Below are 16,659 nucleotides of genomic sequence, written 5' to 3'. Positions count from 1 at the left end.
AATTTGCAATGCCACACAATGCAAAACTACACAAGCACATTTCTCCCTCACAACAAGTATATCTAGGAAAAATACAGATACACCAGAATAGCAGGTGGTCTGCATTAGGAAAACTTTACCAGACACATTGTAGTGCCAAAAAGCCACATTTTCTTACTACTGAGAATAACTGGTTTGTACTTGACATTCTGAGGAAATTATAAACTGCATTCCACTTTAGAAATCTGTCTTATACAGAAAATCTCTTTATGTATTATACCAGAGAGTAAATAACACTGTTAAAAGGATCAAATATAATAATAATGAAGTAACTGAAGTACATGTCAAATCAGTCATAATTCTTAAGTGATATTTTATTTCTGAAAAAAGGTCTAAACAAAAGAGAAAAAGCAGGCTTAGTTGTATTTATAATATGAAGACATTGAAATATTAACCAATGTCTAAAATGTCTTTTTAGCACAGCAGTCTACTTCATCCTCTCAAAATGAGCCCTGAAAATGGGCTGCTTTGCAGTATAGCAACATATCTGCTTTTTCCAGATTAAATTATTTGACCTAAAGTAACCACAGGGTAAGTTGAATGACACCAAATTATTTCAATCAATTGCAATTTTATCCTAGTCTTCCCACTTTATCCAGTATTTTGCCTTTCCCAAGAAGGAGTAATTATCATCTTCTGCATCTGTACTTCTTTATCTCCTATTTCTTTCATTTTTGCTATTCCTCCACTGTAAAGGAACTGAAATATCTTTTCTCATGCTCCCTGATTAGTTCTTACATTCCTTTCCATATCAGTTTCTCACATATTCCCTATCTGTCTATATCCCTCCATACAGGAAGTCATAGGGACCAAACTCAACTACTACTTGTTAACACATTTTTATCTAGAAATTTTTCCTGTTGTGAATTCAGCATAATTCATTTTAAGCACTTCAGGATTCAAAACCAAACCTCTAGTAAGCAACCTCTTAATATTCTTCAAGTGACTGTGCTGCTGAACACCAACACTGCCCAGTATATTACTCGAGAAAAGTAATTTATGGGGTGAAGAGATGGAAACAGATATCCTTCAAATCCTGTACTACTGGCTGCTGGACAAGAGTAATGAGCAGCTGGAACAAGGATGGATGAAAATACAGTGTTATGAAGAAACAGAACCCATTATTTTGCAGCTTAACACCGAGCTTGTGACCTGGCTAACGAGGAGCAGCACAGACACACCTCGCTGAAGCAGAGTCAGAGTCTCCTCTGTTTGCAGGAGGAGAGCACAGAGCTGAAATGTTTATCTACAGAACTTCAGATTTATGCAGAGATTAAATCCATTACTTTAGAGCACTCAACCACTGCTTCTCCACGGGAGGCCTGGTACTAAGATGTGCATGGTGGGTCTCTGCTGTGGAAAGAGCTGATTACAATACTCCGGCCAAAGAAGTCACCTCCAACACACAAGGGTACAAGGGAGCTGAGCACCACTACCTATCTAAGGCTACCCAATACATGCACAGATTAAATGCCAACTTTATCCTTTCAGCTTTGTTTAACAAAAAAGACCCCTTAGGATTTTTGAGGAGAAAATGTTTTCAAGAAACATATTCTTTGTCTGTTTCCTGAGATGTAGACAAGCAGGGACTCCTTGGTCAGAGACATGTTCTGAGGTCCAAAGAAATATAATGAGGATAACTGGTTCACTGGGGTCAAGGAGAAGATTCGCAACAACTTCAGCCAGCACCAAGTTGTTTTATTTCCTATGTTCACAACCATTGCACACAGCTGATGAGGTTTTATTTGTTTATTTATTTATTTGGTTTTTAAAGTACTAGTCTCAGGTTACTTGTAGCTTAAAAAAAAAAACAAAACTCAAACAAAAAACCCACAACTAACAAAAAAACTGGGTCTTCCAGAGGTGTAACATAGGAAAGAAAATGCTTCACATCCAGTGAAGCAATTTTTCAGGCCAACACATTCACATGCTACTATATTTTCCAGTAGAAGAATTAACTCCAATTTTACATGAACATATGAACTAATAGATGAAATGCAGGCTAAAATCAAGAGAGGTATATGTTTCAATTGTCAGAAGTTTGTCATTAATACAGTAGTCAAGCATACAGATTCATGATCCTTTTATCATTAGCATGAGCTATAGTAGGGGCACTGTTACAGTGAGTGACACTGAAATTATCACATTTGTTACTTTCAGGAGAAAGCAAAATCATTACAAATAAATGGAAAAACAAAGCACTGCAACTCTGTCCTTGCAACAAGCCTGAAACTCTGTCACCAGGTTTAACTCTAATATAGCCAAAAAAAAAAAAAAAAAAAAAGCTTTAATGCAGGATATTCATCTCACATTTTATTCTGCAAAGGTGACAAGATGCTGTTTGTTCACTGCAAGTTACTGAGACAGCAAGGCTAAGGCAGGTGTCCTAGACACTGCTTCTGGCCTTTGTCATGGGAAGTCTTCAGAAGGGGCTGCTGAGGATCTAGAGAAGGCTACAAAAGCACCAGCTCAAAAAAGATAAATACCCATTATTATAGCTGTAGCACTTCGCAGGTTTTATGTCACAGACACTAATTAGGAGCCTGATACTTTTCAGGACATCTAATAAAGCCTGAAAATTAACTGTCCACCATGATGCTTGTCTGACAATGAAGCAGGTATTCTGACGTCATTAGGATGATTTTCATGCAGTTAAAACGTCCTCAAGAACCCACCGGAGATGCAACTGCAGTCACTACACATCATGGAAGAACTGATCACTGCAGCCATTGGCAAGAAAATCAGCTTTATATATAATACCTGGCACAGATCTGTAACTTGTTTTTCTTCCCATAGTTCATGAGACTATTTGTGTCAGGTCAGACATAGCCACAGAGCTACAGGATTCACCCAGGTAAATGCTGAAAAAGCTGCATTGTGACTGCAGCAATCTCACCCAAGCACAAGAGAGGACAAGGAAAAAAAAAAAAACCAACTACTTTTTTATTTCCTGGGAAAGAGTCATCTCTATGTTTTCCACATCATATCAGTATGGGATCTAAATCCTAAGTAATGGAGTGCATAATGTGACAATGGCACTTCAGTGAAAGCTGAGATTAATACTGACATGTAAAAACTTAAAACCAGTTCAAAATATTCTTAACAAACCTTTAACTATTCTGCTGGATTTTGTGGGTTTGGTGTCCTTTTTTCCCTTTAAAAAAAAAAGCCTCAGTAAGCCTTCTCATATATTAGCTTTTAGGAAAAAAGTTTATGGGATTCAATATTTGCTGTCCAGTGTGAAGTTTTGAATAGCACAATGTTAAGATGATAAATGTGTGACTAATTCATGGATTATTTAAATAGCATGCACAATATTACATGGACGCTGCTCAGATTTCTAGAGTTAAAGATTTGCCCATGTTCCTTCAGTAAATTCCTGCTTTTACAGGGACAGAGATTAGTATTTTGTAACCAATCTACAATGGAATGGTTTACAACATTTAATTTCAAAAGGATTGCTAGTTTTGTATTTACATACATACAGAACCAAAGATTAAACCATATGCATAAATACATGCATCCCAAAATTTGTAGTACCTTGTACATAACCTGTCACTTCACCACATTTATTTCTAAAATCATAGCTTGATTCTAAGACAAGTTCAAAGGCTTTCCTTCAAAATCATCCTCTAAACACTAAGTTTTGCTGTTACAGCATTTCACATAAAAATATTTCATATACATATGCTCACAAATATTTCATATGCTGTAAAAACCCACAAATATATATATATATATGCAAACATTTATATAAACACATACCCTCAAGGAAAACAAAACACCCAAACAAACAAAAAAACAGGCCTTCTGTTATTACATTTTTGCCCAAAACCCTAGTATTCATAGTAACAAACTAAAAATAGCCTTTTTTTTTAAATTTAGGTCAATTGAAACACACACTTTGGAGTGCTTTACTTTGTTTTTCGTTGGGTGTTAGCTTAAAAATGAATCTGTATCTCTCAAGGCCCAAGAGAGCCTTGACGGGCCAGCAATCAAAACAAGAAGCTGTGCATAAAACAAAGTAGCAAGATCTGCTACAGTTGCCAGTTTCATGGACTTTTGGACTCCGCAATTACTATTTTTGATTTTTCAGTCATCCACCCTATTCTACAGTGCAACACAAGTTCTATCAGCACAGTTCCTAAATTTCCCAGTATTTTAAGCACATATAAAGAACAGTTTTCAGAATGTGTCTATTTTAAAAAATACATACTTCACGGACAGTAAAAAGCAGAAACACAAAAAAACAGATTTTAAGCTCATGGGTCACAGAATATACATATTACAAATTTGTACCATGCATTCGCTTTGGACAGTTGCTTTAATTAGTAACATGCTTAACAAGTCACTTTTTATTTTCTTTCAAGCCCGAAAAGCTATGGGCTGGAAACAGAAATCCATCGGCCACTGGTCACATGATCCTGAGGACTGTTAACAAACTTTACCCCAAAAAATAATATGTTAGAGTAAACTATCACCATTATTAAGGTGTAAACAGGAAAGATTGATGAACCAATTTGCCAGATACCTTAGAAACATACGACTCATGGGAAAATATTTTGCTGCTGACTGATCTTGTATCCCATGTGCATCCCAGAATGTTTTACAAGTTACATATAATTTATTGCTCTCTTGCATAAATCCTGTGTAAGGGTTTCTAAGCAAGATCAGTCCTAAATGTAAAAACCAGCATTATTCAGGCAGTCTCTTTATACTGGTCAAGCAACTACTTTTATAGGCTGACAGGACCACCTGTGTGAGCTTAAGTAATAAAAATAGCACTAAAAAAGAAAGAAAAATAGGAAACATGAAGAGCTGACAGGACAGCCACAAGAGGGAAGATGAAAGGCCTAAGATTTACTTTTTAGATGCAAAAACATTGTGTAATTTGTAAACAGTTCTACTTATTTAGCAGTTTCTCACCAAAGCAAGGGACAGTATTTCAGGACTCTAGCTACACTGCAAAGCCTACTAATTCAGAAAAAGTAATGTTTAAGTCAACAGGGAGTACCAAACATAACAATTCAGTTGTTCAGTCAACTCACCTTCCTGTGGAGAAAAAGAAACTCATCTCATTCTTAACATCACAGCTTTTAAGTTATGCAGGTGTTCTGAACTGTTTCTTCACTTACCACCTAACCCAGTAGGGTAAGCATGACCTCAGAGAGCACAGCAGACAAGATATCCTCTAGATTCACAGATCTAGAACACAATCACAATTTACCAGCTTAGCAATTACATGTGAATTCTGCTGCTATAATCTCTTAGCCAGATATTTCACTGGGACTGACTCCATGGGCTTCGAATGATCCCACTACTCATGTGAAGCTCTCTGCAAGAGATCAGAGGCTGGTCCTGCTGAGATATGCATCCCCAACCGGGTCTTCTTCCTCTTTTATTATAGAGGAGATCAAAGACCGAATGGAACAGTGCTGCACTGCTTCACATGTAGGGCGACAACATTCACCTTTCTCTCATGCCAATGCAGTATTTTAATGCTGACAGCATGTCTCTGATGATAAATTAAAAAGCTTTTAAATTTTACACCTATCTCTCTGGTTTAACTTCTCAATTTAAAGCAAAGAACTCTCCTTTTATGGTATGATACAATGGGTTTCTGTAATAGATGGCTTCCATAAGAATTCAGATATAATGACCTTCATCAAGCTGATTGTGTGAAAATGCAATTTTTTTTCATATACTTGTCAAGCAATTAGAATTTTGTGGACACTGAAAAGCTACATATTAATCCATGCTCCAGTTCTTAATAGGACCACCATAGAAACAGTCTACTTTTCTACTTACAATACAGACCAAAGAAGACAACATTGTTGGTACAAACTTGTATGTTGAAAAAATAAATGGCCTATGCAAAGTATCTCAGAAGTCAGTGATATTTACATCAAAGAAACCTCAACAACATAAAAGCAACAACTGGAAATTGAAGCTACCCATCACCTTTATGAGAAGGTGCAAAACCTTCTGATTTATATATATACTGAGCTTTCAAAATTTGTAGCAACTAAATTCAGTTTTAAGCTGGGATAACACTATGACAGTCAACCCCAACCTTCAGTTCAGTTGAACTGGGTGCATTTCTAACATCACATTAACTACAAAATTAGTAACTCAAAAGGCACAATTCAGAACTGCTTCAGATGACTTTCATCCCACTTGGGATTAGGCCAAGAATGCTTTTTTTCCAGAATAAAAACAGGGCACCAGAAACGCCACCAAGTCACAACTTTCAAAGCATCTATTTTATAGGTCTGTCCACCAGCTGCTATGAATACTGAAGTCGATAAGGTATAATATTGCTAATTCACATTTAAATTTGTGAGTTTACAAGACTCACACTCAATATAACAAACATTATATTCATACAACAGAAAAATAAGATCATCTCCACCAAATCTCTAAACAAGAGGGTTTCATTATTTTGCATTCAAATCTATAATACCATTTTAAAAAAGTATCAATACAGCCTAATAAGTACAGAACAATTATTTCACACTCTCACAGTATCATCCAAACTGTAATAAATACTCTATTTTATAGATTTGTTTTGCTTGCTTGTTTCTAGAAACCAAAGCTGTATCAAATTCTCTTGCAAATTTGATGACATCTTGAAACTCAAAATACCTGAGTCTCTGAAGATATTAAAATACTTCAAGGATTAAGCTTTAATTATATTTATTATCTGTTACACAGACAAAATTCTCTAATTTTCGTATTTTAGCTTTACTCTTAATAAAGCACAAAGGGTCAGCTCCAAACAGATTTCTGGAAATCTCACAGTCAATGGGCCTCAAGTTACACTTCACTGTAGGATTTATGCAAACAAGAAGGGAAAAAAAAGGGGTTAGAGGGGAAGAGAATAATGGTGAAATGAAGTCTACAAGCTGAAGTGACTGACAATCTCTGAATAGAGTACAGGTATTTTCTCAAGTTTGTATTTAGCAAATGGAAAAAAATGAAAAGAAATGCATCTCACCAACAGCAATACTTACTATCTACTGATATTGAAATGCAGATTATCAAAGACTAATGTTTAAAATACTATAAATCTATCAACATGACTGCATTTTCATAAGCTCCTTGAAAAGTGAGATCTTAAAACCATGTTTCACAGACCTGTGATTTTTTTTCCTCACTACAGACCATTCTTTCCACAGATTAGCATTCATTTACAGAACAATCTAAATCAAAAGCATAAATTTTACTTTTACCAAAATTAATGCCAGACAAATGCATGTGCTTTATTTTTTGAGGTGACAGGGTATGTTTATTGGTTTTATTCTGATTGGCTTGGGTTTTTCAAAAAAAAAAAGGAAGCTACTATCATTTTTTTGGAGACCCATATAAAAATCATACATTCAAAGTATGAATACATGAAAGGAAAATTAGAGGAAAAAAAATCTCATAAGCACTGTCATACCTAAATGTTTGGCACATGGACTGGTTTCCAAACAAATCTGAAAGCCTGTATTACACTCCTGGAAAGAAAAACTTTATTTAAAGTACAACAGGTAACACACTCATCCCAGTTCAAATCAGTATGTTTACCACGAAAAGACTTAAAGCAAACTTAAGGGAAAAAAAAAAAACTACCATGGTGGAAGAGGATGTGCTTTTTGGGAGTTTTGCTTTGAAATAAGCCCCTCTTCTCTCAAAGACACCACTGCTCCACTCAAAGCTAATCGGATCTGCAAGTCAAAAACTCCTCCCGAAGGTCCTAAGGTATTTAAACATCAGGACTGTTTAAGTCATATTTTAATTCAACTCAGTTAGAGATGTGTTCAAATTTATAAAATTATATACTCCTGGAGGGATTCTGAAAAGTCATGCTACAGCTTTTCTCCAGGAAAATCAGACACAAGGTTTGAAGTGCCTCTGATAAAGGCAAAGTCCTGGATTTGTCTCATCATGTGCTAAGCTTGAGGAAAGATCATTAGATTTCTTTACTGCAAGAAAGAGACATGGCCATTGTAGTTTTCTAAGAGCATACACGTGTAAATATGAATAAAGTACAGACTAATAGTCAATTAAAAGACATCTGGGTAGTTTAGCAGAAAAAGGTCATCTGCATTTGGCGACAGTTCATATGATTAAAAAGCATCACCTCAGCTTACCAGGAGCAGAGTATTTCTGGATATACACAGGAGCCAAACTTTTTGGATAGTCAGCAACTAATAAAAAGAAGAGTATCAAGACACATTAGCTTTTGTCTGCACTCCTATCTCACCAACAAAGATTGGACAGTCATTTTGCAATGGCATAGATGATATGTACAAATGACAATAATGACCAAGACCTGAACTACAGGATAAAAACCCTAGAAAACCTTGAGATTGAAGTAAACCTTCCAGCCAAGGTCAAATTCCTTAAAATACAACAAAAGCTTACCTTTCCTCATGCCTATTCTGTGAATTGTATGCACTTTAACAACAGAAGACAAAGAAAACGCCACCATCAACTACTTCCACTTTGAATTATGTCAGCTCCAAAATATTCTTCTGTTTCATTACAATTTTAATAAAGGAACAGCCTTAGCCCTGGACTTGAGTAGTAACAGAGGATACTGTTACAAATATAAAATTGACAATAAAATCAACTTTAGCTGAGTCTAACTTAGTAATACCACATTCAGTATCACATTCCCTGCCTCATCAGTTTAAAAACAGGACTTCAATTTTCTCTCCAAAACCTTTAAAATCCTATTTTCATACCATTTTTCTCCATCCCATTAAAAACCCCACACGTAGTAAGAAAAAGCCCACCCACACCACAAAAACCCAAACCAATCACCATCTGGTGGGAATGCAAAAGAGGTTGACTCTAAAGAGACCAAACTGAAAGGAGTTGTGAAAGCAGAGGATGCAACAGCTCCACAATTTTGACCTTTAGAAGGACCCAGCCTTTCAGCAAACATGAATTCCTTTGTATTGGAGGTGAAATGGCAAATATTTCCTGTTATTAAGGAAGGTTTTGGATTACCTTCTCCTCACTCAAATACAAGACTTCTGATAGCTAACAACAATGACAATAAAAAAACTGTTAAGACTCTCCCGGAGCTGAACTTAAAAGCAGATCACGTTGCTGTTGGGAAGAACAATAACACTGCATATATGGCCATCACAAAAATTGCATTAAGCTTTTTTGATGGTGCAAACAATTTCAGGGTTCCAACAGCTAGGAATTATTCCTCTCCTAATTTCAGATATAAAACCAACAACCATGGAACATAAAAACTAATGACCTGCTGCTTTAAAGGTGAAGATAACTGAAAATAAAGACTGAACTTTAACCCTTTGGTACCATCATAACCACAGCTCCCACAGATATCCCAGGCTTAAAAATACAGCTTTCCTAGCAGCTTAGTTTGGAAAGAGCTGCCAGAATTTTTAACAAGGCTTTGAATCACAGAAAGGTTTTGTCTTTGGGACTTTTCATTGGTGATTCCACAACTGCAGAGTTTTGTTCCTTTATCCCCTCCATACCATGCTTCAGCTTCAGTGGTAATAGAGGATGCCATCTGGTTTATCATTTAAAGTAAGAGGTAGCTTTTAAGTAATCAAATAAATTTTTGTGCAGTTCAGAGCAAAAACTGATGTTACATGCACAGAGCCCATTAAAATAGCACAGATAAGATGCAGAACAACAGGGCTCTTCACTTTAATATGAAATCTGATACTTTACATGGGTAATCAAATTCAAATTACTATTTTGTAGCCAAATTTGAGTATGCAGTTATAATGCACAGGCAGTTACATCAAAACACCTTATTTTATCATTCCTTTACAGTTTAACTACCACTAGTGACTGGAGCAGAAGAAACAGATCTGAATCTACAAGGTACTCCACACTCTGACCCCAGTCTAGCAATGCACTGGAGCAGCAGCTGATCTTTCAGCACAGAGTCCCTCTGAAGAGTTTCCTGACTGGGATCAAAGCACTCACATCATATCTGACATAAGAGAATCAGCTCCTGCCCAGTAACCATGCATGTGATTCGCACCTGAAACACGAATCAGCTCCATGATGCTGAGTATGGCTAACTGAGGAACAAGTTTAATATGCAATCACAGGAAAGAGAGGTCAATAAGACCTTTGAAAATTCACCTAGGTTATGCGTTCAGCAATGACATCAATAAACAACATCAACTACAAAATCACACAGATAACCCATACCATATAATGATACCAATAACAACCATAAGCAGCTAGAAATGGGAAAACAGCACAAAAGGTAATTAAACTGATATAAAGAAGTAGGAGAAACAAAAACTAAAGAAAAAAAAGTAAAATAAAAAGATGGTGTCCTGGTTTCTAGAGTAATGCTTCATAGAAGACATAGTTTAGTTTAACATCAAAAGGCAGCTTTAACTTAAAAATGTGTGGATTAGTTATTTGTAACTCCAGCTGATTGCACATGGCATGCCCTGTGAATTGAGAGATAATTAAACACATTAAGTGACAACAATTGAATTCTAAGAATACACTTGATCCCCTTGAGGCCCAATTTTCTCTGTTTTAATCCTGCTCACTTATTTCCACTTAAATTATAGCTTTGCTTGCCTCTGGCTGAGCAAAGTTCAGGATTACACCACTAATTAACTAGTGGCACTGGGATTTCTAGGCCTACACAAAGTAGCAAAGGCTTAAATTGAGCAAGTGCCCTAGAAATTCTGCTATGCCACTGATTTTTACTTCTTTGGAACAGGAATTACTTTCTTGGTTCATCTGTGGTAGGGTTACATATTTTCAAAGATTACATAGCAGTCAATGCAAGAACATGACCTTGGAGAGAAAGCTCCCTATATTATGAAAGCTTCTGCAAGGTAATCTTAATTGTCTGAATTCCTACTCGTATGGACTGATTCTGAGAACTTACACATAGCCCACTTGCAAATTTTTAAGTCAAATTCTTTATGGATGTCTCCACTGACTGCAAATTTAGAACTCTATGAACTTAACTGCACCAATTCTGCCTTTGCAGAATGGTATGACCAAAAGGAGCCTAAGTGAAAGGGAACTGCCTATTACATGCAATTCATCTTTTCGGAGTAGAAAAATCCCCCGAGCTTTCCAAAGAGTTTATTGTGATTTGAAACTGAATGTTTAAAACACCTAAAAGCACTCTAATTGTAAATATGTTCTTAGCAAATATGACACATAGTTATTAAAATGTTCAGCTTGTTGTCATCTTACTTTGACATAATGAAACAGTCCTGAAATAAGAAATACTTCTATGGAAACTCTCACATCTTACTGCACAAAGATGCATGTGGTGCAATTCATCTTTGGGAAACTAAGTGGGAATTTCGAAACCTACCCCTTTTATTATTCAACAAGTAGTATTCAACTCTTCCTGTAGGCATTTTTGTTTTCCAGGAAGTATAAAAGGGCTTTTTTTCTAATTAATCCAAAGACAGCAAGTAACCACTTTTAAGAAAACCTATTTAAAAAATTTTAGTATAAAAGCTAGAGTGGAGTACTGTGTGCATCATGGCATAAGAACTAAAAACTGTCTAGCTCTTGTACCCTATTTTAAGTGTTTCCAACTGTCCTGTAGATTCAGACTATTTGCAGTTTCCACAACAGTTGATGGAGAATTAAACCACACCTAGACACGTTTTTACAGGGCACGTTACAAGTTCCCTAAAACACTTTACCATTCCACATAAAAGAAAGAACATATTTATTATGCTCTCTGCAACTAAATTGCTACACAAGTAAATTATTTTATTTGTGCCTTCTCGAGAAAATAATACTTTTTGACAGTGACATTTAAGTGTTCTGCATTCATCTTACAGAGCTGGAGATCACTCAAATTGAATCAAAATTTCTTTGATAGGTGAAATAGGCCTGCAAGCAATGACTATTTTTGAGATATTTCCATTTCATCCAGGTGAATTTTTGTTGGTTTGTGAGGCTTTTTCCTAAGAATATTATTGCTAGATACTATTGATCCATTGTGATTAAATGACACTGAGTATCTAGAAAGAGTTTTAGATATTTTAAAAAAGACATTATCAACTGAATCTTTTGTTAAAAAGATATTTTGAAAAGAAGTCACACAGTCATGAGAGCTTAAGTGCTATTTTTATAAGTAAACCTGAATGAGGCAAATCAGGCTAGCAAAACACATCAACTTCAAAACCTATTTGTTTATCTTAAGACATTTTACTACTGGAGAAAGAAAAAAATTGCTTTTTTTGCCTTTAATCCCCCAAAATTCTTTATTTAAACTGAAGTTTACAAAGTATTAGCTGTAAGTTTCTGAACTGCACATTTGGAAATGTGCAGTTCTCTGGGCAGCTCACAGACAGAGGGAAACACCCCTTCCTGACCATAAAAGGCCTGAGTGCATGTTCTCAAGCGGAAAATGTGTGGGATCTTATTTACAAACGTATAAATACATGCCATTCCTTTGCGCTCACAGGCACAGTTGAAAGCGAGCCAGAAAAGGAAGTACTAGCAACTTGATCTGAGATTTCTATTACATTTTGTCTGGCATGGTACCACTTCAGCCTGTATTTTCATAATTGTTTAATAATTGCAGGAAATAAGGTCAGAAAATATTGCCCAAATAGGAATCGTGTTTATCAGTCTGTGCTTCAAACATCTATTTCTCCTCATTCCCCCCCAATACTTTTACACCCTCCTGAGGCAGAGACAGGAGACCTGGGGAAAAGGCTCAAGAGATCACTACTGCACCTAGCAGCAACCAAGAAATCAACATCTCAGCAAGCAGCTTTTCCCTTGGAAAGGGTTTCCAGCAGCCAAGAGCCACTGGCAAGCAGCATGGCACTGGCACTCAGGGACACCAATTCCTGCTCTTAGCACTGCCTACCAAGAACCAAGCTTGCTTCACTACAGGCTTAACTTAAATGGGTCATTCAAATTTCAGCAGAGCATGCTGCTCACTATTGCAGAATTCATTCATTCTCCCAAAATCCATTAGAGAGAAAAAACAAAACAAATAACAGTTCAATTGCTAGGCTGTCTAAATATATAAAGGGCAATCTTGAAAATTATTCTTCTAAATTATTTGAGCAGGTGTTATTTATTCCATGCATAAGAACTGGAACTTCAGAGTACAGAACAAACCAGAGGTACACAAGTTCTCTATTAATTTACTTTTCTAAGAATATTTTTTATTTTGTTTGCAGTCAAAAACCCCATTCCTAAATGCAGAATAGCATCCAAATGCTGACTCAGGTAAAAATTGAAAGATAGGTGAAGAATAGATTCTGGCTATGAAGGTTTACTAATGAAAAAATGTCAATGGGAAGAGAACCAAGGCCAAAACAAACAGAACACCACTTGACACCACAACCTAACTCTAGGAAAGAACACTTGAGAAAGTTTACTTTCCATTTTTACAGTCACCACCTGATTTACAGCATCTTTTACCCATATTACCAGTGATATACTTGAAGTGGAACATTGAAACGTCTTGATCCTGTGAAATTTATGGCTTTGACTCACTGCAGTCTCTATCACTTCCAGATCTCAGCACAGCACAAAGCAATTTCTGAGCATCTTTCCCATGTGCAGAGCTGCTGTCTGTCCTTCTGGATCAGGACACGGCTGAGAGGAAAACCAGAGTATTAAGAACTTGAAGCAAAAGCATGGAAAACTAGAGAAAACACTATTACTTTGTTAATCCAGGGTCTTCTCATATCTTGAATACTGCTTTTTAGTATTCCTTGATACTTGAAATACCAGAAGATACATGCTTTATGTGCATTTTTGCTGCAGGCAAGCACACAAACACTGCAGAACAGTGTGGCAGATGCAAGGCTTGGAGCAGCTACTAGCTGAGGCTCCACAATAGCTGGTCAAATCTAAAAACCATAGGCAAAACCAAAGACCAAGATGATACTGACTAACATGAACCAACACTGTGAATGAAACAACCAAAATAAGATATTTATCAGTTATATGGTTAAACTTTCTCACTAGAAACTGTAAATAGCAAAAGTTTACAAGATGTCAAAAATCCCTTGGGCTACCAAACACCCAAATTCTGCCTGCAATTTATAAAAATTCCTGACTCCGACAATACTGGAAGGCAGGAGAATAGTCCAGGGAAACATTGTTACATTCCTTAATGGGTAGTGTCAAACAATATACACTGAGCCAACTATACCTTTACTTTGGCCTGGAATGGCTGCTATTACCTTCTAGAACTTTCTCAGGGAATTGCCTTGGCACACAGGTCTCATTAATAGTGCTTTCTTTTAATCTACAGTCCTGAGATCACAGCATCATACCTAATCTTATCTCTTCCTTTTGGCCTCATTACCATTTGATGATATTCAAAATTTGCTTATTATTCCATATCTTTAATTACCTTGCCTTGCCTATCTTTAATAAAATTGTTTCATCTCAAATACAAAGCACTTCTTTTTGAGTACAATCAACAACATTTTTTTCTTGAACTCTCCTCAGCCTAATATTAATTATATAAGCTACCTACCACTAAGTTTTACTTCTTTAAAAATATCCATATTTACAAGGTAAAATGATAATTCTTATTTAATTTTTTTTTTGGTTAATAGGAGTCACGTCTGAGTGAACTTTGCAATTTTTCTGCCTATAATTCTGTTCCATTTCTCTTTTCTCTCTCAAAGATTTTAATTCTTTTTTCAAGCCCTGGTTCCTACAGTTTCTCCAAGTTAAAAATGAAATTTAACAAATTGACCCTTAGTCACATTTTCCATGCAAATATCTCAAAAACAATAAAACAGATCCAAAGTTGTGTAAAGCTGGGCAATAGAACAGCAACTACATTCTTAACAGATACAAATGTTAGATAATAACCTCAAAGTAGTTAATAAAAGGTTGCTCTAATTGCAGACATTATTGTAGAGCAAGAAAATTGTTTACAAAGGAATTTTTGGGGACCAAAAGCAATCCTCCAATTTCATTTTGGTCCAAACAGTGTGCTAACCTGCAGCAAGTGATAGGGGATGTCAGTCACTGTCTCAACCCTCCAGCATGAATGGGGGGAGAGAAAGGCAAAAACATAAAAAAACAAGTAACAAAACCCTCACAAATGGTTAAAGAAGAGCCTTCATGTCCCCTCCAGTACCAACACAAATAAAACACCAGCACAGTCTTCAAACCCTCTTCATCTCATACTCTGTATTTCTTTGAAAGCGTACTCAGGTAGCTAAACCTCAGTTCAACTAAGAGACAAGAATACAACCTCAGCCTTCTGTTTCCAACTACTAATTGCTCATGCTTTGTTACTACATGAGTGATGCCATGATACCAAAAAATATAACAGAAGTGTTACACACAGAGGCTGTCATTAAATGAAGTCCCTGGCAACATTTTTGCCTCAAGGCAGTAATAAAAAGGTTCATGATCCTGGAAGATTTCTGCAAGTGTCCAAGTTGTTGACACTGAAGCTGAATTACATGCAAAAGGCTTCAGTTGTGGAGCTGAATGAAATTCAGCTCCTTAAAAATAAAACACAAATTTAATTGTCAGAGAATGAAATAAGTTTCTTTGAATCAGATCTTGTTTGCTTACAGACATTCTTAAAATCTGTATAGCATTACTACTTTTGCCTTGCTACTGTCACTACATTTTAAACACAGAATTTATGGAACTGCAAAAGACAGCATCTGAGCAGCATCTCTTCCTCTGCTGAAAAGAAGGCACTTATTCACATTACCTGGCTAAAACCCACCCATATCTTTCATGGAAAAGATCTAGAGAAAAATTATTCACCAGATACAGCATTTTATTGGATGCCCTTTTTTTTTAAAAAACATTTTCTTATGGTGCTTCTCTAGCCTTTGCTACCAAAGGTAGCAGTAACATAAACACCTCCTTTGAGCAAATAATCCCATTGTGTTTATGGGGCATTCTTTGTTATCAAGTCATCTGGGACAGAAGGACTGATGACTTTTTGTTTTGTGTGGTCTTAAAGAACTGCACCCCAGACAGCTCCAGCAGGATGCAAGATCTTTCCCTCTAGCCCTTTCTAACTGTGACAGAAAGCAGATGCCAGCTGAGCACTCAAAGCCTGATGCCAACCATTATAACTGCTATTTCTGCTAAAGGTGGTTCCAGAGGCTCAGGAGTGTTCACAGGCACTCCTCCTGTTTTCCCCATCCATATATAAATACACAACTACCCATTTCTGCTCAAAATGTTTTTGGCAGGTGCAAGATGCTGACCTTTCTATTCCAAAAGCAACCCTCTCACCACTGTCTGGTTTGCACACTTCTTCCTAAAGGCTCAGTTTATTTAAAAAAAATCTTCCAAAATGCACACATCCACACACACAAAAACCAAGAAAAATCAGGAAGGAGAGAAGAAGGGAAGCCTTGGATGCAATTTTATTTAGACTCAGAAACATTTCAGGCATTATAAAATTATTTGTATAAAAAGTGCTAGCATAAAAAAAAAAAAAAAAAAAAGTTGCAGTGAATCTATATTGGCACCAAGGTACCACTGAGCAGTTTGTCACATTCTATCATGTAGCTTTAAGAATAAGCAAGTGCCAGAAAAGTAACTATATTGATAATTTTCAGAGAGACCTATGATTTTCCAATTGCCATTAGGTTTCATTTTTTTAAATGCTTTGGTCTA

At 36.2% G+C, this 16,659-nt stretch overlaps 1 protein-coding gene across 2 annotated transcripts in view; it reads right to left on the bottom strand.

Moving 5' to 3' along the window:
• The window catches only part of PDGFC (platelet derived growth factor C), a 118,675-nt gene that overhangs the window by 87,709 nt on the left and 14,307 nt on the right, over window positions 1-16,659 (bottom strand). The window lies entirely within an intron of this gene.

The sequence above is a fragment of the Taeniopygia guttata genome, chromosome 4 (genome assembly GCF_048771995.1).
Source record: "Taeniopygia guttata chromosome 4, bTaeGut7.mat, whole genome shotgun sequence".
Taxonomy (NCBI): Eukaryota; Metazoa; Chordata; class Aves; order Passeriformes; family Estrildidae; genus Taeniopygia; species Taeniopygia guttata.
The sequence above is the reverse complement of the archived record's forward strand: the minus strand, read 5'-3'. Positions and strand labels throughout refer to the sequence as shown.